At 38.9% G+C, this 24,586-nt stretch overlaps 1 protein-coding gene across 1 annotated transcript in view; it reads left to right on the forward strand.

Moving 5' to 3' along the window:
- Positions 1-5,821: 5,821 nt before the first annotated feature.
- The window catches only part of DISP1 (dispatched RND transporter family member 1), a 204,991-nt gene continuing 186,226 nt past the window's right edge, over positions 5,822-24,586 (forward strand). The window contains exon 1 of the mRNA XM_060127436.1: positions 5,822-5,952. The gene's annotated coding sequence lies outside the window, so the exon portion shown is untranslated. The remainder of the gene's footprint in view (positions 5,953-24,586) is intronic.

The following is a 24,586-nucleotide window of genomic DNA, read 5'->3' on the forward strand; positions in this document are numbered from 1 at the left end:
AAAAGTAACTACAGTGAAAAGACTAGTCTGGTTCAATAGCACGCGTCCACTCTGTGCTCAGGTAAACTCCTAGACTCACATACTAAATAACAACCAATCCATGAGTTATTACCTTATAACCACAGGGAGATCAGATCAGTTTCTCTGATTCAGTCTTACATACTTTCCATTTAATTTTTAACAATATCCATCACAGATCTTTGGTCTTGCTTCTCTTTTTTTATTGTAAAATATTAAGAAGGATACAAAGGTGAATAGTTGTCATGTAGTACATCAACAGTCCAATGTTCTATTCATACTTTGGTAGGAGAAAAGCTTTGATGTATTTAAGAAATCTTTCCTTTAGAAATATTTAATGAATCTTGCTTGTGTGCCATAGGGTTACCAGATTTAGCAAATAAAAATACAGAATACTCAGTTAAATTTGAATTTCAGATAAGCAATAAATAATTTCTTATTAGAAGTATGCCCCATGCAATATTTGGGGACATATTTATACGAAAAAATCTGAAACTCAAATTTAAGTGGGTGTCCTGTATTTTATCTGACAACACTATGTTCAGGGTAGTTTCTTGGGCAGTAAGTATTTGCAGTGGAGAAGGTCTGTCTCAGGATGAAAGACCAGAGGACTCAGAAATAACCCTCTATGATTCTGTCATGTCTACTCAAGGCAGATATATCCAACCTGTACAGTATTGTTTGATTTTTAAAGTTTTTAAGAGAATGTTAAAAATAAAGGAAATGACTTCTTACTAATTAATCAGGATTCTTTTGTAGAGAAGGCATATTCCTCTTTAAGACATAACATCAATTGTTTTCACAGGGAAAGTTTTGCCTCAATCTTCCCAGCCTGTAGCTAATTTCTTCTTTGGAAATAGTTTGTATCATTGAAGCTCAGAGCTGAAAATTCAGTCTACCTAGTGGTGAGATTTTCAAGTTAGGAGAGGAAATGTGTGCCTATTTCAGTTACCAAACTGGGGAGTGAAATCATTATTGAAGAGGAAAGGCTTGTTTTCCTAGTCCTGTTGGAATTTAGCAGGTGAAGCTTTCTCTGGCAGGAGCATTCCTGCTTAGTTGTGATTTTTTTGGGAAGAAAACAAAGTGTGGTTTGTGCCCCAGTCAGATCTGCGGAATGCCCATTGCTTTTGCAGAAAGAAAAACAAGGATTGGAGTTTAAGATCATTAACTGTATAAAACTCCTTCCAAACACACCCACCCAAGCTTTCTGTTAATGAGTATCATGTCAAGTTTCCCTGGTGTGTTTCTCTTTTACACATGGAATTCCCATTGGTGTGGGTTTTAAAGAGGTAGAAATATCTGATCATTATACAATGTGTCCCTGTGGGAATCACGTTTCATTTAAATTCCACAAGGGAATTTCTATTTATATATATATATTTATATATATTTCTATTTATATATATATATCTATTTATAAATATGTTTACCTCAAGAGGGTATGAATCAGTGTTGAAAATATTTTAATGGGATATACAAACCTATAAAATTGACCAAAATTAGACTTAAGAAGGAATGGGGAGTTATTGTTTAATGGGTACAGAGTTTCCTTTTGGGAAGAGGCAAAAGTTCTGGAGATGAATGGGGGTGATGATTATTCAACATTTTGAATGCACTTAATGACGCAGAAGTGTGTACTTAAAAGTGGCTAAAATGGGACATTTTATGTTTTATATATTTTACCACAATAAAAAATTTAGACCAAAATATCAAAAGTCATGATTTTAAATATTTCAATTGAATTGAAACATTCCTGGGGCAGCTCCCTCTTTAGGAAGAAAACACCACCCTCAATGTAATAAGAGTCATGTTTCACTTTAGCCTAAGCGATGTTTTCGGATCACAGAAGATTGAGATCTTCATAGAAAATACCTTGCTTTTGGTACCCTGCAGTAGAGTTGGGAATTATTAACTGGAGAGCCCTGGATGACCTTAATTCTCACTGATTCATAATCTTTTACTAATATAATTTTACACCAGACTATTTATACCCCAGGGAACATGCTGTTGTGATTACCTCCAATTATAGACTAGTTTATTTTTCCACAAATGACTAAACTACTGCATTAGTGTAAAGGGAAGAGGATGTAGTTTTAGATGTAATGGCTACTGACGTTGTTGTTTATGTTGGTGGTCAAAAGAATAAATAAAGATAAGAAAAACACTCATGTATGAAATAAAGCAAATGTAGAATGTGTAAGTAAACTTTTTAAACATCTAACCTTATTAGCTCTGTTAATTAACCCATCTATCTGTCTGAACCAGTCAGTGAGTACTGAAAAAATAAGTAGGAAATTTTTCCTTAAAAATGTTCTCTCCTGGTTCACAGGAACATGTCTATTACCCACTGTTACTCACAAGTGTCTCCTGAATAGTTGTCATGGTTCTGCAGTCAGGCTGATATCATTATATAGATATGGGTAAACTCCAAAGGCCAGGAGGGAGGTGGGGAGGAAGCTGGGTAGTAGTACAATTTTAAGGATTTCACAATAGCCTCTTGGGGGTATCGGCCTCTATCCACACCAGATAATCAGGTAACTGTACTGGGAGAGAGAAGATTTTGAACTAGTCCTGTCTCTGGGACCATTGAACTATTAGACCTTAGAGAAACCACTATGTCTAGCTGGACTTTAGCTCCTGCCTCTGTAGGATGAAGAATTTGAAACACTAGTTTCTAAAATCTCCCACCGTATTTGTATATTGATGGTATGATTTGCCTCCCCCATCAACCCCATGGTAACTCTGACAGTTTTCCTGTAGGGACCAGGTAGCAGTGGAGGTGTGAAAATCTTCCTCCTGCCATTGGCCTGGAGAGAGAAGCTGACTCCAAAGTTCTGGTGAGAAGAGAGTGATGCAGAAAAGAGAATGCGCAGGCAACCTTGCATCTTGTGAATTGATGTCTTGGTGTTTCATTGCTAGGAATAGAAACCTACTAACACTAACCCAAGTCAAATGGGAAATTTACTTGAAGGACATAGAATTTTCATAGAATTTAAGGACAGAAAGTTTAGCTGGACCACATGAGGGATTGGAATAAAAAACTGGAAAGATGGGAACTAAGGTGACCCTCTCTGAGATAATTCTGTCTTCTCTTTCTGCTTCTTTATCTCTTCCTTATCCTTTCCCTCTCCTCTTCCCTCTAGTTCCCCTAGCTGTTTTTTCTCTACCTGCATGGGATACCTTGCTCATGCCTAACTCAATCCTAGGCTTACGTGACATTTCTATTTCAACATGAAAGAGAGACCAACTGGAGCGCTGTATGTCAACTCTAAAATCCATGCGTGAGAGACCAACTTAGCCTATTTGGGTTGTGTCTACATCCACTCAGTTTGCTGTGGCAATGAGTATGGATCATTTGGCTCAGGGGCTCTGGGAGCAGATTATCTTAAGCAAGATTACTTTGGTTGCAAGTAGCAGAAATCTTTGGCTAGTCAGGCAAAAAAAAAAGTTTTGTAAGTACACAGGGATATCTCCTGTAATCAAAGAAAACAGGGCAGGTCCTGGGTCCTTCGTAATGGGTGTTAATAGATCTTTTTTTAGGGCACTGCCATTTATGTGACTCAGCTCTTATGGCCATCTTCTGTGTTTCCCTATGAAGTGTTTAAAATTCCCTGAGGGAAGAGTCTAAATGCCCTAGTTTAGGATGTGTTCGTATCTGGATTAATCTGTTTACAGGGGACATGATAGTGCGACCAGTTTTCCCAGGACTATTCCAGTTTAAGCACCAAAAGTTCAGCATCCTGGGATGCCCCTGAATCCTGGGCAAACCCTAGAACATGATCACTTTTGCATGAATATATGGCCCTTTAAGGGATTGGCCTATGTATTGGGGCCATTCCTACAAAAAGAGGAATTGTGGTGAGCTACAGGGAAACATCTCATGGAGTGTCTATTATATTTTATTTCTTGGTGGCCCAGCACACACACACACACACACACACACACACACCCTCACCCACACAAACCCCACATACATCACACCACACATACATACTCTCTTCTTCCCTTTCTTTCAAAGACACATCTCTCTACTATATGATTCAGTTATTTCACGTACCACCACAAATGGACTGCTAACCTTCCCAGAGGGAGAACACTCAAAGCTGTGTCTTTCTACTCCATCCAGAGGTGATACTGTGCCTTCTAAGTACAGACTTTCTACATGATGTCCAGTCCTCCTTTTATTTTACCATAATCCTATCTCCATATATTGCAATATAGTTTGTTGCTGGAAAAGGAAAAGAATTGGAAAAAACTAATATGCCATTTCTTTTCTTTTCTTTTTTTTTTTTTTTTGGCGGTATGCAGGCCTCTCACTGTTGTGGCCTCTCCCTTTGCGGAGTACAGGCTCCGGAAGCGCAGGCTCAGCGGCCATGGCTCACGGGCCCAGCCGCTCTGCGGCATGTGGGATCTTCCTGGACCGGGGCACGAACCCGTGTCTCCTGCATCGGCAGGTGGACTCTCAACCACTGCGCCACCAGGGAAGCCTCCATTTCTTTTTAAAAAGGAAAAATGGGCTCAGTGTGCAAAAGGGTATTTATTAAACAGTAGTAGCAAGCAAGGAAATAGAGGCAACGGCTCTCATTACTGTAGCTGGTAATGAACTTTCTTCCTCCTTGGCCCATTGATTCCATGGTTCCCTAAGGCTTCAGCTGGCAACTCAGTTGGTTGGGGTGATTTGCCCAATGGGCAACCCCAGGGGTCTGAGCCCTGGTGGTCCTGCCTTTATAGAGTTGTAATCATCCATTGTTTTTAACATCTGGGTATGACAGTTTGAGAAAGCACCCTCACTGGTAAAATGTTCTCTCCGCGATTTTTCAAGTTCTTATTTTTCTTTGATGACTAGGTCAATCATCCTAGTCAACCCCATAACTCAGTATTTTGTCTGTTCCCCTAGAGATACGCACTGATTCCCTGTTACATGGAGTCTAAAGTCCAAATCTCTTAGCATAATACACAACAGTCTTCCTGATCTGGGCTTGCCTCCTTTCCTTATGCTTCCTCCTGCCTCTCTGACCGCAGACCTTGCTAAATTAACTGTACCCTCCTCCAGCTCCCTGATTCAGCCAAGCTCTCTCTGGCATCCTTCTCCTCTGCATGCCCTTCCCCACCTTGTCTGACCTTTAACTCTTATTCATCATTCATTTCGGTCTCAACGGAGGAGCCATTATCTTTAGAGTCTTGGGTCTGCCCAGCTCCCTGCACCACACGACTGCCTGCAGCACGGCCATAGTTCCTCTGATACTCGATGGTTTCATTGCACTTGTTTGCCCATATATCTGTCCCTGTACTACCTTTAGCTTCCCGAGGAACAGGTAGTTGTTTGATTTATTCTCTGCCTGGTTCATTGCCCTTAGTGCCTCCCTCGCTCCATAAGATAGGGGCTTTCGTCTGTTTACAGCCTACTTGTTTAATGAGTGATATATAGCAGGTGATAAAAATTTGGATTAAGGAATGAAGCAATACTGCCTTGCGGTGTGATTAACCTCTGTTTATATTTTTGTCAACTTTCAACTAGATTGTGAGGGCAGGGGTCAGTGTCTGAGTCATCTTGCTCCTCCAGGTGCGTGAACACAGGAGACCCTTGATCAACCGACTGCAGGTCGGTTGGCTAATCCGCTGGAAAGAGAAGCAGCAGGGAGAAAGATTTTTGGCGCCTCAGCCCTTCAGGGTAAGCCCTTCTGCTCCCGGCCGACTGCCGGCAAACCCCTCTCTCCTCCACGAATCCTCTCTGCGATCTAGTGAGACCCCGCTGCCTCGGCAGGCAGAGCTCGCGGGGCGGGACTTCCGGTCCCGCTCGCGAATGCCTTCCGGCGCGAGGCGGAAGCCCGGCTCCGGGTCCTGATCGGAGCCGGAGAGTCCCAGGCACTTGTCTCCTCAGTGGATGCCTCTCCGCCCCGCCGCCGCCCCGCGCCGCGGGACGGGGGAGACCGGGTAGGGACGGGAGAGTCGGGACACCTCGCGCGGGCAGAGGGAGAACCGGGACCCCAGGTTTGAGGGAGGGGACCAGGATTGGGGGTCGGGGGACGGGGGCAGCCCTGAGGGCAGCCGTGAGGGGCTGAGGAGGGAGGCACCGGGGACCCTGAGGCCGAAGAGGCCCTGAGAAGGGGAGGAGGGTGGCGGGTGACACTGTGCAGGAGGCATCTCGGAGGAGAGCAGTCCCACTTGGGGGAGTGTCCCGGCACTTGGCAGATTGTCTGTGAGGGTGGCACGAGTTGGCGAAGGTTGACTTCCAGGGGAGGTTGGAGAGGAGGGAGGCAGTCCTTCTCTGAGGGTCGTAGATGAGAAGGACGTCTTGACCTAACGGATCAGAAAGATGACCAGCCACCTACGGGATGCTGAACTCGTATTGCCTCCTTTGCAATTAAATGCTGGCTTTTTGATGTGCCTTTTATTTATTTATTTTAACCTGTGTGGATTTCGGGGAAGAATTTACATTCCCAGGGAAAACTTGAACTCTTCCTCACCCAGGTGCAACTTATGCTGCATTTCTTTGTGAAACAGATAGTGCTTTAAAGTTGTCTTCATACCAGCAAACCAACCAAAGTTTTCCTTTTGGAATCTTCTCTACCTTGCGGAGTTTAGGTTATTTCCTTTGTCATGGAATGAACTTGTAAATGCGTTTGGAATTACAGTGATAATTACATGGAAAGCCAGTGCCGTCACGTTTGCAGTTACTATTCATTGTTTTTCTGCCTAACTTTCTAATATAGTTTTACTAAAAGTTATCCTGTTGTATTTAGTTTTTGAGTTTAATCAGTAAAGGCAATTTTAGATTAGGGTGCAGCCAATTACTAGCAATTCCTGTGGATTTACTGTTACTTTTTATTTCTGCTACAAAGAAAATGTATATATTTGCCATTGGTAGATTGTTAAAAAATATTGATAACCCAAGTTCTGTTGTTATATACACATTAGCATATTTAGTTTTCCTCATTGGCCATCGTGTACTATGTGGGCTCACCTTTATCATTACCAGAGGTTATTATTAATTTTAGTTACTGTCTACATTTTATTCATGTTTTATTGACTTGCAATTAATATGTACTTCCTAATCTACATCGTATAGTATCTCACTTCTGCCTAATTACAAAGACTGTTTTAGCTTTAGATAGATGGCAAATTTGTATTTTTGTCATAAATGGGGTGAGGTACCTAGGGAGAGCCCTAACATTGTCATTGGTGGATGGTGATATCTGATGGTTGAATCTTTTGCTTGTTTCAAGTGTTTCATATTTCAAGTGTTAACATTTTTTATTTTTAAAACTACTGTATTGGTACAGGTATCTTTTAGATCTGATTTGGTGGTCTGTCTTGCTCTAATTCAAGTAAACTAGAACAGTTTATGTTTATTGATGGCTTGGTGTCTTGCTAGCTTGTAAACTTTTTTCCCCTAGCTTTAATGAGACATAATTGACAAATCAAAATTGCATATATTTAAGGTGTACAACGTGATGATTTGATATACACATATATTGTGAAATGATTACCACAATCAAGCTAATTAACAAACCATCACTTCACATAGTTACTAATTTCTCTCTTTTTCTTTTTGTGGTGAGAACACTTAAGATCTACTGTCTTAACAAATTTAAAATATACAACATAGTATTATTAACTATAGCTTATAAACTCTTGATGGCCTTGAAAATTTATGCTTGAGTAAGATAGATCATTTCCTTATGTTTAGGGGCACAGCTGATACTTAAAAGTGGAAAGCATCGCCTAAACATAAACAATGCTGTAACATGGAAGTGAGCAAATTGAATAGTTTTTCAAATTAGAAAGTGAAAAGATGACACTGACCTTTAAAGTTATTCAATTAACTGCTATGTAGATTTCTATATGTCTTAATCTTATTTCTTTAAAGTAGACAATACTGTTTTTCTGAAAGGTTGATCTGATTTTTCTATATAATCTTGATTTAAAAATGTGTTCTTCCCCCTTTTCCCTTGGTTTTGGGAGAAAGCCTGTAGGCCATTAGATGTTAGTTCATAGGAGAGGATGTGATCATGTTGAAACACAAGAGCCCTGCATTCTGTGGCAAGTTTCTAATTAATATCTGAGTAGTATGTTTGAAATTTGATTGCCTTGTGTTCTGGATAATCTTTGGAATTTTTGTCATTTGTTCTAATTGTTGAGTACGTTTCTTAGCCTTCTCTAGATAAATTCTGTTTATTCTGTAGGATTTAGATGTATTTAACAGTTTAACCAAGGGTGGCGTTTTTTTTAATCAGGGTGCAGCAAATTACTAGTTATTCTTATGGATTTACTATTTCTTTTTATTTCTGCTGCAGTGAAATATGTATCTGTGTATTGGAAGAACGATTAAAACAGCTGTAGTCAAAAGTGTCTTCATATACACATACTAGCACATTTTGTTTTCTTTAATAACCCATTTGTAATATGTGAAGTAACTTGCTATATTGAGTTTTTGGTTCTGTACTCTCTGATTATCAATTTTATTGTTATCTAGTCCATTTTCAGTTATCTGCATACCCTAGTGAGAAAGGCATTCCCTGCCTTTTGATAGAATCAGGAGGATTTGTTACAGCTGAGGAATACAGCTGGACAGGGAGATACCAAGCAGAGTGCTGTCGATCTGCTGATTTACCATCCAGCTGCTGCATTGCCTTTGATGCAAGATGGCCCTCAACAAGATTGGCCGAGACATAGTCGATCCCTTCTTTTAGTATCTCTTTTTGTCCTTTTCCTTTCGCTAAGTTAGACCTTTTTTCTCATAGTGTCTAGGATGACCTGGCCCTCAAAGTGTGATGCAGGGCGATTAGAGCAGCCATAAAGGACTGCAGTTATGTTAGTAGAGCCTTGTCTATTCTGCTGAGTCTGATCCCATAAGTCTTGGCAAATTTTCCAGCCTCCAGGCATTAAGTGATGGCTGTGAACCATTTGTTTACATTATTGTCGTTTGAAAAATAGTTTTAATACTAAATCATAATTGATCTGGATTATATAGATGGACTCTACTTAGTTTTGTTTTCAGTGAGGCATCACATTAAATTATATATGAGCTTTTCTATTAAAGTGATAATGATATACCTCACAATTACCAATACTGTAGAAAATACACTGATTACCTTTAGTCTTTGTTGTTGTTATTATTAGTTTTTGTTTTGTTTTTAATTTGAGATCCTGAGGAAAAGAAAAACTATTGGATAAAAGATTTTGGCAGAGGTTGGGAAGGCTGACCATTACTGGTGACATATTAAGGGGTGATGTTTGGAGCTGTCTGCAGTGGTTTGAAGGAGTGTCTCAACACTAAGGTTGTTTCTAATTGCCAGTGCCTGGTGATGATAAAAGGCAGAAAGACTTTTAGTTGCTTTTATTATTGTTTTAAAATACCCTACAGACGATGTGCTCCCTCTTTGCCTGCAGCTGGCTGGGAAAGAAATCCCTCCCACCTCTCCCACCTCCTTGAGAATGACCTGGCAGAGGCTGGGAAGTCAAAGTTTATACGGTTATTAGGAGTCTTGGAGAGGTTTGAGGGAAAGGTTGAAATGTGAATAAAAAACAAATACTGAAGTTTATTTTCAAAATTGAGAGGATGAAGGCATGGAGATTGATGAGAACATTGTATATGTGAGAAAACCAACCACAGTATATGCGTGAGGGTGTCTTAATTACAGCAGAGGAGGGAGGGCAGGCCCTAGGAAGTGATACATAATCAAGTTCTAGACTTCCCCATAAGCACTAGTAAGATAAGAAGTATCATTCAACTCCTAATATTTTAAACCTAAATGATGACTATTTCACAGTAATTGAATAAAGTTGCAAAAATCAAGATAGTACAGGGAACCACCTGTATACCCTTTATTCAGATTCACCTATTTTTAACATTTTATCTCATTTGCTTTATCACTTAAGAATAAGAGCACTTCTTTTTTTTTTTTTAACATCTTTATTGGAGTATAATTGCTTTACAATGGTGTGTTAGTTTCTGCTTTATAACAAAGTGAATCAGCTATACATATACATATATCCCCATATCTCCTCCCTCTTGCATCTCCCTCCCACCCTCCCTTTCCCACCCCTCTAGGTGGAAGATATGGGGATATATGTATATATCAGCACCAGCTGATCTCCCTGTGCTATGCGGCTGCTTCCAACTAGCTATCTATTTTACGTTTGGTCATGTATATATGTCCACGCCACTCTCTCTATTCGTCCCAGCTTACCCTTCCCCCTCCCTGTGTCCTCAAGTCCATTCTCTACATATGTGTCTTTATTCCTGTTCTGCCCCTGGGCTCTTCAGAACCTTTTTTTTTTTAGATTCCATATATATGTGTTAGCATATGGTATTTGTTTTTCTCTTTCTGACTTCACTCTGTATGACAGATTCTAGGTCCATCCACCTCACTACAAATAACTCAATTTCGTTTCTTTTTATGGCTGGGTAATATTCCATTGTATATATGTGCCACATCTTCTTTATCCATTCATTTGTTGATGGACACTTAGGTAGGTTGCTTCCATGTCCTGGCTATTATAAATAGAGCTGCAGTGAACATTGTGGTACATGACTAATAAGAGCACTTTTGATTAAAGTAGAAAGCTCATATAAAATATACTCCCAAGTTCAACTGCTAACTTTATTTCTTTTCCTAATAAACAGTTATTTATTGGTTCTAATTCTCTGAGTTCTAGTGCTGGAAAGGACCTCGGGAGACAATGTGATTTGACTCCCTTAAGGCTAGTAAATGTTGACCAATCCAGGACAGGTAGGTTTTGAATTCTAAATGTCCATAGCCTCTTCCAGGGTCTTATCATCTTGACAGGTAGGATTCCTTTGTCTTTTTGTTGCTTTGTGGCTTATACATTTTCATTTGATGAAAACAAGCATGTAAAATGTTATTCCCTAGACCTAACTGAAATCTCCCTTGCATTCATTTAAATCCACCTCTTCTCATTCTGAATCTTGTTTCTTCTTCCTGTAGAAAACAACTGAACAACATCCTTTTTAAGAACACACAACCTATTCTATAATAAATACCTTTTACCTTTCCTTGGGTAAGACTTTTTTCCCTGAGGGTTTCTACCTAAAACATGCTTTCTATCTCTTTAGTCAAGTTACAAGGCTTTATCTTGGTTGATCTATTAGGATTCTAGGTTTTTCATATCCTTTTTCTTTTAAATTTAATTTATTATTATTTTTTTATACAGCAGGTTCTTATTAGTTATCTGTTTTATACAAATTAGCGTGTATATGTCAATCCCAATATCCCAATTCATCCCCCCGCCACCACCACTTTCCCCCCTTGGTGTCCATACGTTTGTTCTCTACAGCTGTGCCTCTATTTCTGCTTTGCAAACTGGTTCATCTGTACCATTTTTCTAGATTCCACATATATGTGTTAATATATGATATTTGTTTTTCTCTTCTGACTTACTTCCCTCTGTATGACAGTCTCTAGGTCCATACACATCTCTGCAAATGAATCAATTTAGTTCCTTTTTGTGGTAGAGTAATATTCCAATGTATATATGTACCACATCATCTTTATCCATTCGTCTGTCTGTGGACATTTAGGTTGCTTCCACGACCTGGCTATTGTCAGTAGTGCCGCAATGAACATTGGGGTGCATGTGGCTTTTTGAATTACGGTTTTCTCTGGGTATATGCCCAGTAGTGGGATTGTTGGGTCATATGGTAATTCTATTTTTAGTTTTTTAAGGAAACTGCATATTGTTCTCCATAGTGACTGTATCAATTTACATTCCCACCAGCAGTGCAGGAGGGTTCCCTTTTCTCCACATCCTCTCCAGCATTTGTTGTTTGTAGATTTTCTGATGATGCCCATTCTGACCGGTGTGAGGTGATGCCTCGTTGTAGTTTTGATTTGCATTTCTGTAATAATTAGTGATGTCGAGCAGCTTTTCGTGTGCTTCTTGGCCATCTGTACATCTTCTTTGGAGAAATGTCTATTTAGGTCTTCTGCCCATTTTTTGATTGGGTTTTTTTTTTTATATTGAGCTGCATGAGCTGTTTATATATTTTGGAGATTAATCTTTTGTCCATTGATTCGTTTTCTCCCATTCTGAGAGTTGTCTTTTCATCTTGTTTATAGTTTATAGAAAGTTGTTAAACTTTCTTTTAAATTTCATGAGGTCACATTAGTTTATTTTTGTTTTTCTTTCCATTACTCTAGAAGGTGGGTCAGAAAAGATCTTGCTGTGATTTATGTCAAAGAGTGTTCTTCCTATGTTTTCCTCTAAGAGTTTTATAGTGTCCAGTGTTACACTTAGGTCTTTATTCCATTTTGAGTTTATTTTTGTGTATGGTGTTAGGGAGTATTCTAATTTCATTCTTTTACATGTAGCTGTCCAGTTTTCCCAGCACCACTTATTGAAGAGGCTGTCTTTTCTCCATTATATATCCTTGCCTCCTTTGTCATAGATTAGTTGACCGTAGATGCGTAGGTTTACCTCTGGGCTTTCTATCCTCTTCCATTGATCTGTATTTCTGTTTTTGTGCCAGTACCATGTTGTCTTGATTACTGTAGCTTTGTAGTATAGTCTGAAGTCACGGAGTCTGATTCCTCCAGCTCCATTTTTTTCCCTCAAGATTGCTTTGGCTATTCAGGGTCTTTTGTGTCTCCATACAAATTTTAAGACTTTTTTGTTCTAGTTCTGTAAAAAATGCCATTGGTAATTTGGTAGGGATTGCATTGAATCTGTAGATTGCTTTGGGTAGTATAGGCATTTTCACAAGATTGAGTCTTCCAATCCAAGAACATGGTATATCTCTCCATCCGTTTGTTTCATCTTTGATTTCTTTCTTTCTTTTTTTTTTTTTTTGCGGTACACAGGCCTCTCACTGTTGCGGCCTCTCCCATTGCGGAGCACAGGTTCCAGACGTGCAGGCTCAGCGGCCATGACTCACGGGCCCAGCCGCTCCGCGGCATGTGGGATATTCCCGGACCGGGGCACGAACCCATGTCCCCTGCATTGGCAGGCAGACTCTCAACCACTGCATCACCAGGGAAGCCCTCATCTTTGATTTCTTTCATCAGTGTCTTATAGTTTTCTGAGTACAGGTCTTTTACCTCCTTAGGTAGGTTTATTCCTAGGTATTTTATTCTTTTTGTTGCAATGGTGAATGGGATTGTTTCTTTAATTCCTCTTTCTGATCTTTTGTTGTTAGTGTATAGGAATGCCAGAGATTTCTGTGCATTAATTTTGTATCCTGCAACTTTACCAAATTCATTGATTAGCTCTAGTAGTTTTCTGGTGGCGTCTTTAGGATTATCTATGTATAGTATCATGTCATCTGCAAATAGTGACAGTTTTACTTCTTCTTTTCCAATTTATATTCCTTTTATTTCTTTTTCTTCTCTGATTGCCGTGGCTAGGACTTTCAAAACTGTGTAGAATAATAGTGGTGAGAGTGGACGTCTTTGGCTTGTTCCTGATCTTAGAGGAAATGCTTTCTGTTTTTCACCATTGAGAATGATGCATGCTCTAGGTTTGTTGTATGTGGCCTTTATTATGTAGGTTCCCTCTCTGCCCGCTTTCTGGAGAGTTTTTATCATAAATGGGTATTGAATTTTGTCAAAAGCTTTTTCTGCATCTATTGAGATGATCATATGGTTTTTATTCTTCAATTTGTTAATATGGTGTATCACATTGATTGATTTGCATATATTGAAGAATCCTTGGATCCCTGGGATTAATCCCACTTGATCATGGTGTATGATCCTTTTAATGTGTTGGATTCTGTTTGCTGGTATTTTGTTTCATATCCTTTTTAAAGTTTGGTGAACAGAGCTTAGAAGACTCTGATCAATGTAGAATAATAACAATGATAATTTATGTATAAATTATTTAGTCAGTGTGTTTCTTATACAGTCATCTGATCCTTAGGGCAAGACAGGTGGTATCCTTATTTCTGAGGTGGAAAAACCTGAACTACAGAAGGGTTCAGTGAGTTGCCCTACATCCTGTAGAGCTAGGCTGGGTTGGAACTGGGATGCAACCTTAGTCTTCTAACCCTAAATCCAGTGCCCTTTTCCACTGCATCTCACTTTGAGTTCCTTATGTACCATGTATTTTTAAATGTACCTTAGAATCACTTTGGCCCTCTCAATTCTTCTCCCCTTTTACCAGCATAACTTGCTATTAGGGAAATAAAGTGTTTGTTGACTTAACTTGTACTTTTTCTTCCGCCCTTAAAATGATATCATTGCAGAATTGGAGTGAACCTGTAGCAGTCTCTTAATCCAATCTTCTACCTGATTTGGGTACCCTCATAACACTTCTTATCCTAGAGGACTTTAGGCCCTTGCCTGAATACATAGAGAAACAAGGTGTTCACTTCCTTTTTATACAACCTTGGTTTGTTGTTGGGTGGCTCAAGTTATAAGGTTATTCTTTTATTTATAACAGATACAAATTACCTGTTGTGGTTTTTTTTATCCATTGGTTTTAGTTATATCAGCCAGAGAAACATGGAAGATCTATTTTTTCTTTTCTATTTAAACTTTTGTCACATATTAAAAAACTGTCTCTTATTATCTCTTCTTCAGGTTAAATAATGCCAGTACCTCGATCTCTCACTATCCTGATTGTCTTATGGATGCTCTAGGTTGTCAGCATTGTGAAAATATGGCTTCTGTAATTGTCTGCACTATTTTAGATATCTGATCAAGGCAGCAAATAGTGGGACTATTACTTCCTGTAAGGTGGACACCATACTCTTTCTATTACTGTATATTCAATATTATTGAAGTCCACAATTGCATTAATATTTAAGCAGACATATCTTGCTCTTATAGTAAGCATTTGGTAAGCCAAAGCTCCCCAGATTTTTGCAGGAACTCTCTGTTAGTCTGGTCCCTGTACTTGTATGGCTGATTTTTAAATTGAAATATATGACCTTACACCTACTCTGTATTAAAGTTTTCCTGCCTGTTTTTCAGCAGTCCAGCATTTTAGCCTGTAGAGATGTATTTTGTTCTTAATATTCTTGTTTGCTTCTTAGCCATCCTTTTCAGCTGTGTCTTCTTCATTTATAATACTTATCCCTTAAAGCTTGTGTTGAGTTGGGGCTGGCTTTGGGCTGATTATAGCTAAATAGCTAATGCGCCTTGTAGGGTTTAGAAGCAGATCATTTGTGGATAATTTTATACAAAGTTTTCTGCAGAGAAGTGCGACAAGTGCTAGTTCTCTGGACCTGGTTGCCTTATTCCCTGGGAGACCCAAGAGTTACTTATAGGCCATTTCAAAGCCTTTATTTTATTTATTTATTTATTTTTGCTCCCTACCACTCACTTTTACATGCATGTCTCTGAAGAATAGAAAAAGTAAATCATTAGAATTATGTTCCAATATACCTGTCTCTCTTAGCTCTTAAAACTAAATGTCACCACTTAACCTAGAATAGTTGAAAACTTGATTTAAAGAAAGTTTCTGGGACCTGACCTTGCTTATGTTTATGGTTTTGCTTTGGAGTTTAGTCTTTGAACTATATATGGACTCTTATCGACACTCTAAAGACTTAAAAACTGCCATGAACTATAAAAAGGTTTTAAAAAAAGACTTATAGAGGGAAACAGTAATTAGTATTTTTGGAAGCTAGGTTTGCCAATGGCTTTAGTCAATTAATATATGTGTGTATGTATATAACATATATATATAAAATAGATAGACTTATGTGGAGATTATTTCCACTTTTAGTCAATGTCAGACCTTTAAGTTTTAAACTAGTAGTCTCTTATATAGACAGTGCAGATATTGAACATTTCTGCCCTCTTGGAAAATGGACTCTCAGTAGGAGCTTTGTGTCTGTTGCTCAAGGGCAGTTGCTTCAGTGATGACTGGGTTCTTTCATTGACTCTGTTAATCACTGCCAGTTCTCTTCACAATTGGGTAGAAGTAATCACAGCGACAGCTCCAGTGTACTGGAGGACTTAGAGGTCCTAAGCACTTGGCCTTCACAGTCATTTCTTGTATATTTTATAGAGAAGGGAAAAGGAGATATGAAAGCTGCACCTATATTGAGAGATCTAGTGTTTTTAAGTAAAAATGGCTTCAGATAGCCAGTTAAAGTCGTGTTTGAACCCTTGAAGCACATTAGATTTGTTTCCAAATTTTGGGCAAGATTTGTGTCTGTGTTAACGCAATTTGGTCAAAAAGGCTTCATTAGTTTAGATTAGCGGTTCTTAACCTGTCAGAGCCAACACTCTATTTTTATAACAAATGTTTTATAGTCCCTCCTTTACTATCCTGAAATGAATTCATAGATATACTGTAACTACTTGCAAACCTGACTGCAAAGAAATGAATATAATGTTCTAACTGTAATATAAAGGAGAAATAAAAATAAAGTCATTAAATATACTTTTTAATATGTATATGCTCTACACATACCAAGCGGTTAACTTTTTGTACCTGTGTCTAGAATTACTGTGATGGAAATCATTACAAATGCAGGCTTATTCAGATAAATTGTACTTACATGCACTGAATTATATTGCTGTCATTGAGACGATTTTCCAAAATGGTGACTAACTCTTGGCAAAATTCAGAGAAAAGTTAAGTACAGTCTTACTTTGACTTTCAGAGCAGTTACATTTTGGGAGAACTTAGTGATTATTAAAAATGTGAAAAAGAGAATTCCTGTTTATGTGTTAAATTGAGTTACAGTCTAGGCTTAGATATTTTAAACAGTTTTTCATCCACATCTATTTCTAGTGGGATATTAAAACATCATGGGGGATGTAGGATAATCCTCTGTTGTGCAGTACTGTCCCTAGTGTTGCAGGACATGTGTCATTCCTCAGTACACCAAGTGCCTTCAGTGTCCTCAGTCATTGTCACAACCAAGAAATATTTTCACAAACTTTCAAAACATGCCTTAGGGTTTAAAATTAAACCATATTATTTTTCAGCTTTGTAAACTTAAAGGAAGCCAGTTTCTTTTCAGAGAGTGTGTGTAGAACTATCCTTTTAGATTAGGGATAACAAATATGTTTTAACATCACAATTCTGATTCATTGGAGATGGTTGTCTTGAGTGTTGTGTTAAAAATTCTGAGGCAAAGGCCAGCCTCACTAGGAAAGAGTATCTGATTGATTAGTCATGTCTGCCATAGGTAGAAGGGGGAATGGCTGCATGGGACAGTTGCCACATAACCCACCTCAGTATAGCTCAATATATCTTAACCCATTGGGTACCAGTACCCCTACCCTATGAGATTTGGGAATATGTGGGGAAAGTTTTGGTTGTCATAGTGATAGGTGTATATTTGTGTAGGTAGCATTTACTCTTCAGGAACCAGGAATGCTAAATGACCCACAGTGCTCTGGTTAGTTCCACACTGTGGGAAAATATCCCATCCTTGAAGTCCCTCATTGAGGAATAACCAATCTAGCTTGGAAAACAGTCTGTTTATGAAACTGTTCTGAACCAGATGGTCACTGGCACTGGATATAGAGGTGTTTTGGCATTGAATGGGAGTGTACCATATGACCTCCAGGGTCTTTTCCAGCTCCATGATTTCATGAGTCAGAGGTCAGCAAACTATGGCCCAGAGGCCAAAGCTGGTCTGTTTTAGTAAATAAAGTTTTATTGGAATATAGCCATACTCATTCATTTATGTACTGTCATTGGCTGCTTTGGGGCTACAATGGCAGAGTTGAGTAGTTGCCAAAGAGACCTTATGGCCTGCAAGGCCTAAATACTACTGACCCTTTACAGAAAAAGTTTGTAGGTACCTGGTATCAGTAATACTTTTTGAATGGAACCAGCATGTGAACACTATTGAATACTAAATATGTCATTTTTATGTCCTTAATAGTTTCTGTGTATGTTGTGATTCTAGAATATTTTTCTATGTCAGTGTAGCATGGAGGACTAACTAATTGATGGGTCAACAATAAAACTTAGAGTTGGAGAATTTCCAGCTTGGTTTTGCAGATGTCACTCGATAAAGTAGAGCAAAGTCTACTACTTCTCTTTGTCTGGTTCCTTAATCTTTAAAATTGGGCTGATAAGTGACTTTCTTCATAGTCATGTTATAGTAATGGCTAGTTATGAAACATTTTGAAAGCCATGAAAATGAGAAAAAAAATGAATCTCAGAATCTTCTGAAATCAGTTTTGGAGTTTAAAAATTCAGTGTGGAAAGCACCACTTTTTTTTTTCTCCCTATGTATTTTAATAAAGAAGAGCACAGTGAGATAATAGCGTCGCTAATTTGTTGGCATTGTGTAGGAAATACTAACTTAAAAAATAACATTCCGGTTACATATTTAAAATGCTTTAATATTTTAAAGAGGTTACAAGAAACAGACATCTATCTGTTAATCCTCACTTAAAAAAGAACAAAATACCAGTCTGAGTATTCAGTATGTTAGTGTATCAGTCAGGGTTCTCCAGAAAAACAAAACCAATATCATTTGTATACGTGTGTGTTTTTTAAAAGAGATTTGTTTTCATGAATTGGCTTACGACATTGTGAGGGGCAATTCCAAAATTTGTAGGGCAGGCTGGCAGGCTTAAGGTCAGGTTCATGCTTCAGTCTTGAGGCAGGATTCCTTCTTCTCTGGGAAACCTCAGTTTTTGCTCTTAAGCCCTTCAACCGATTAGATGTGTCCCACCCACATTATCAAGGGTAATCTCCTTTACTTAAAGTCAACTTACTGTAGATATTAACCATATCTACAAAATACCTTTACAGCAACACCTAGATTAATGTTTGATTAAGTAACTGGGTACTATAACCTAGCCAAGTTGACAGATAAAACTAATCATCACAGGTAGTATTTAGAATGCTTTTTGTATATTAAACAAATATGTGGTATTTGAAATATTGCATAGTGATTAGTTAATAGGAGAGTGTGTATATTCATAGCCTAGTAGTCTTTTAAGGGATTACCTGGGTTTTCAGTCATGTGTCAAATAAAGAATGGAAAATGGACAATTTAATCAACCTTGTCACCCTTTGAAGTTTAAAAGTTTTTCTCTGTTTTTGTTTTAATATGTTGTGTATTAATTTTTAAAAATCTAAGGTGCCTTACGTAATTTAAAAAATTTATAACAATTTTTCCATTTTTATAAGTTAAGGCTTTTGGTAATCTTTTTGCCTAAAAAAACTTGTAGATCTGGGAATTAGTCTTGAGCTTATTTAGTCTAATTCCCCTTGTTTATGGTTGAGAAACTAGTCCTAGAAAGGTGGAGTGATTTACCCAGGTATCATATCAAGTAAACGAACCAAGATTAGAAGCCAGATCTGGTTTCCAATCCAGGGCCTTTCTGCTACAAGAATAATTACAGTTAAATGATGCTAATCACGGGCAGGTTTTCTGAAGAGAGAGGGATTTTGAGTCTCTATTTAAGGGAGTGAATATGAATTAATAGTTAAGAGAATAGAAGTGAAATTCATGCCATTCAGTGACACTGTGGGGAGGGAGAGGGCAGAGAGGTGACATGGGATACCCCTGGGGCTTGAAGAGATTTTGCTGGTAAATACAAGTGAGCCATTGGATGATTCACAGGGGATATTCTAAAGGACCTTAAGAGTAGGGGACACATGGACCAAGAGAAGTTACTGAGAGAGCTTTCTTTGTTGAGAGGTTATGAATAGAGAAACGTGTAGCTGTTGAAACTCAGGTGCTCTCTGTAAGCAGCATAGGGCAAGAGTTTGGAAATCCTCTAGGAGAGGATTTTAAGGACATAAGGCATAGAGAAAATGTTATCGGATGTAAATGGATCCATTTTAGCAGGTTGCCAGGTTTCAGGTGTAATCTGGGCTTCCTTACCTGTAAAATAAGTGTAATAATACCCAATGTACAGAGCTGTCATAGGGAGTAAAGGCGATAGTTTATATAATGTGCTTAACATAATGCCTGGCACACAGTACTCAATAAGCAATAGGATTTATTTTATTATTATTACATCACAGCAGTTGGCTGAGGGTCTTATAGAAGCTATCACTAGAATAAGATCCATTTTTTCCCACTTCCCTTTCCCTTATTCTTTACGTCACCTCCACAGCTCTTTATCATGCTTTTTTTCCCTCTCAACTATTTTTTATTATCCCCCCAGCAAAGGAGAAAATTATATTAAAAGACAGAAATGAGACACTAGGGAACTTTTCAGCATGCTTGTTGCTTCAGGTTTGTTGCTTGTTGCTTCCAGGCAGGTGCATATCTCTGACTCTGTATTAGTACTTCTCTAACTCTATGATCCTCAAGCCAGCTCTTTTTTGAATAAACTGTGCACCTTTTGGGGGGCCATATTTCAACTGCAAAATTCCGTTGCATTAAACTGAAAGGATGTACTTTACTACAGCAGTATCTCCAATTAACTTTATTGCTCCTGTCTTCCCCCCCTACACACACTTTGGAATTTAACTATGAAGATATGGTTGGAAAGGAAAATGGAGAGTACAAGATTTTGAAGTAACTTCTCCCTTTCCTCTTCAGAGGGTTATTCCCTTTAGGTTTAAGGAAAAAAAAATATTTGATGGATGTCAACTCCAAAGATAACTGGTTAAACAAAATGATGTTTTCTATGATAATTGTATCTTAAGATACGAAAACACTTAAGAATGGAGACTCAGTGGTAATCAAGTGACAATTTTTTTTCGGTGTATGGACTCAGGGTTGTTGGGTTTTTTTGGCCACGCTGTGTGGCATGAGGGATCTTAGTTCTCTGACCAAGGATCGAACCCATGTCCCCTGCAGTGGAAGCACAGAGTCTTAACCACTGGACCTCCAGGGAAGTCCCATGGGCTCAGGATCCAATAGTGAGATTACTAGATATGAAGCATAGAGTATCTGTCTCAACTTTGGTGTGACTATTTCTGAACCAGACCTGGAAACCATTTTCACTTGTGTTCAGAAGGCTGGTAGAGTTTGCAATTGACTCAGACTGACTTAGTGTGTTTAGTTATCATTCTAAGGAGCCTTTGCAGTGCTTGAAGATCTGTTAAAGAAGGTTCTTTCTTGAAACCTTAAAGCTGAAAGAGGGCTTCTCTGCACAATTTTGTATGTTAGGGTTTTTTTTCCCCAATTTTATTTATTTAGTTTTGGTTGCATTGGCTCTCCGTTGCTGTGCGCAGGCTTTCTCTAGTTGTGGCGAGCGGGGCTACTCTTCATGGCGGTGCACGGGCTTCTCATTGCGGTGGCTTCTCTTGTTGCGGAACATGGGCTCTAGGCACGCGGGCTTGAGTAGTTGTGGCTCACGGGCTTCAGTAGTTGTGGCTCGTGGGCTCTAGAGCGCAAGTTCAGTAGTTGTGGCACATGGGCTTAGTTGCTCTGCGACATGTGGGATCTTCCTGGATCAGGGCTCGAACCCATGTCCCCTGCATTAGCAGGCTGATTCTTAACCACTGTGCCACCAGGGAAGCCCCTGTATGCTAGGTTTTAAATTTAAATTGAGAAATTTGTATATGTCTACATTCATAAGCAAAGGAGTTCAGAAAAGCTTGAAAGAGGCCTGTAAGAAGTGAATTGGAATGTTTCTTTCTGGTGATCCTTATTTTTTTCCAAAGATGCAATTAAATAAACATTACTTTTTGAGTGATAGTGATTTTTCTATAGTTTGATCAGAAGATAGGAAAACTTCATATTTTCAGACCCCAGTGTTTCAAAGTATGTGGTATTCTGTTTCACAGTCCTACAGTTGATAAGTATTGGTAGTCTATAGTAGCATTTGGTCTTCAGTAAGACACGCTGGCAATTACTACTGTCTTTAAGAAAAAACAAGGGACTTCCCTGGTGGCTCAGTGGTTAAGAATCCACCTGCCGATGCAGGGGACACAGGTTCGAGCCCTGGTCTGGGAAGATCCCACATGCTGCAGAGCAGCTAAGCCCGTGCATCACAACTACTGAGCCTGCACTCTAGAGCCCATGAGCCACAACTACTGAGCCCGCGTGCCACAACTACTGAGCCCGCGTGCCACAACTACTGAAGTCTGTGCGCCTAGAGCCCGTGCTCTGCAACAAGAGAAGCCGCAGCAATGAGAAGCCCGTGCACCGCAATGAAGAGTAGCCCCCTCTCACTGCAACTAGAGAAAGCCCATGCACAGCAATAAAGACCCAATGCAGCCAAAATTAATTAATTAATTATAAAAACGAAACAAAACAAAAAAGTAAGTGGTGTGTTGATCATTAGTGTTTGTTCTCTGGTGCTTGGTGCACTCTCCTGCAATCTCTTCCTTTCCCGGCTGTTATTTCCTCCATTGGATAATGATGCTTTCTCATCTCACAAGTGCCCCTTGCATTAAAATCACTCATTTCTCTCTTTTGTCCCTTAATCTCTCCTCCAGATGAAATCCATTTCTCTCATAACTGATAGCTAATCCATAATTATTTGATTAAGTTAATTCAGAGTAAGGGTGGAATGACTGATAGACCTAATCCCAAGGTACATTATGTAAGTTATATGTATTTTAAAGTGAAAAAATATGTAAAACTAAACAAAAAAACCTGTTGACTCAAAGAATTAGCAGGTGGTTTAATATATAGAGATTGCTTGTTTGCCTTGTTACTAAGAGAACATATTTCTTCCTTAGAGGAGTTGAGAAGAGGAGAAAGAATAAGGGGAAGAGACAGGACCTTTTCAATTTGACAAATAGGTATAGCTACTTCTTGACTTTTTTCCTTCTCCAGGTCTTCCCTCCATAATCTCACTATGTATTTTTTGTTTGTTTGTTTAAATACTCTTCTTGTGAAATGTAACTCATCTCTTAGTTGAAGGTTCCTATCTCCCAACCTGCTAAAAGAAATTCTCCTAATTTATATGTTGTTAAATTACATTTTTTTAAATGAAACTTATGATTTTACTTTGTTTTTCAGAATGGTTATAAGTTCTATTGACACAATGGATTTTTTCCATCAAGGAGTAAGAGTCACTACTAAATGTGTCCTGTTGTTGAAAATGTCTCTAATAATACTAGTCTCTATCTCTTGATAATATACTATATGCCAGGCACTGTACTGGGCATTTAATATACATTATATTCAGTTCTCACAACAACCCTTATATAAGGTAAATATTTATATTTCCCTTTTAGAGATGAGGAACGTTCAGAGAGAGTAAATAATTTGTCTAAGTTTATACCACTTATAAATGGTGGAACTAATTTTAAAGCCCATCTGCTTTTGATTATACACTGTTTTCCTCTGCATTTCAAAAGCACCTTAAATATTTTGGTGCCTATACCTACAGTGCTTTTTAGAGAGTGAGCAGCATGTTGAGTCTAGAATTTTTTTGTTTTGTATATGTGCGTACTCCTAAAAGAGTTTTATGATTCATTTATTCCACTTCAAACTTTTATTAATGCAGTCAGTTTATTATTGGTGAATGTTTTTTTTCAAGGATGGTGCTATGTAGCATCTAGCATAAAGTAGTAGATGCCTAATATTGGCCGCATGGATAGAAACAACAACAAAAAAAGAGGTGACAGATAATGTAGGGGGTATTCACATAAAAATTCATTTATTTGGGAATGTGAGGCAGGAATGTTCCTCATATTACAGCATGCTGCAGGGCAGGGTTAGAATGCAAACTTTGATTAAAATCACCCAAAATCTTTTATTTCTTTGCTTTACAACCACAAGTTTTTGCCAGCTGAAAAGAATAATGGAGACTAATGATGAACGCATTTCCATCTGCTGCAAAAAAAAACCCCAAAACAACATTTAGACAATTTCATTCTTTTTAAACCTGGATAAAAAGGGTGCTTTGAAATGAAGAGTAAATTAGTGGCTAGCTAGTAAGTAGTTATTAGATTCCTGGGCTAGAAGCCTGTTCAGGTGATACTGACAGTGGTAGCTGCCAGTTAACAGCTCAGTCTCAAATAGTTTCTCCCTGGGGGATAGTATAAGCATTCAGGCATTCTTGGGAGTCTTTCCTTTTCACCCCCAACTGAGAGGTTTTAGTTAAAGGTGTTACTTTCCCTGAACTGCTTAGGTTTTCTTAGGCTGTCAAGGTCAAAAGCAAACCAAACTTTTAGAATTATCTGCAGTAGATCCTTTTACTCATCGGGACATGAGAGAACTAAGGTGGTTTTTTTGTTTTGTTTTGTTTTGTTTGCTGTACGCAGGCCTCTCACTGTTGTGGCCTCTCCCGTTGCGGAGCACAGGCTCCGGACGCGCAGGCTCAGCGGCCATGGCTCACGGGCCCAGCCGCTCCGTGGCATGTGGGATCTTCCCAGACCGGGGCACGAACCCGTGTCCCCTGCATCGGCAGGCAGACTCTCAACCACTGCGCCACCAGGGAAGCCCCTAAGGTGTTTTTAATAGCTAATATCTCGAATATATTGCCCTCCCTGCCAGCTGCTAAAGCTGGAGGATGGGGGGTAAGATTGAATTGCTGTGTTTACAGAATAGTTGATGGTTTTTGATTCTTTTTGACATTGTTATGGTTTTTCATGGTTGCCCCTCAAGATTGATTTCGGGTGGCCTTGGCCTGCAGCGGCTTGAAGCAGGGTTTCGGTTCCTGGCCAGAGATTGAAGTCAGGCTGCAGCAGTGAGAGTGCTGAATCCTAGCCACTAGACCAGTGACCAGTGACAAGGCCCTGGACCTTCTTCAGCTTTGTAGAAATG

This window comes from Lagenorhynchus albirostris, chromosome 2 (genome assembly GCF_949774975.1).
Source record: "Lagenorhynchus albirostris chromosome 2, mLagAlb1.1, whole genome shotgun sequence".
In the NCBI taxonomy this organism is placed as follows: domain Eukaryota; kingdom Metazoa; phylum Chordata; class Mammalia; order Artiodactyla; family Delphinidae; genus Lagenorhynchus; species Lagenorhynchus albirostris.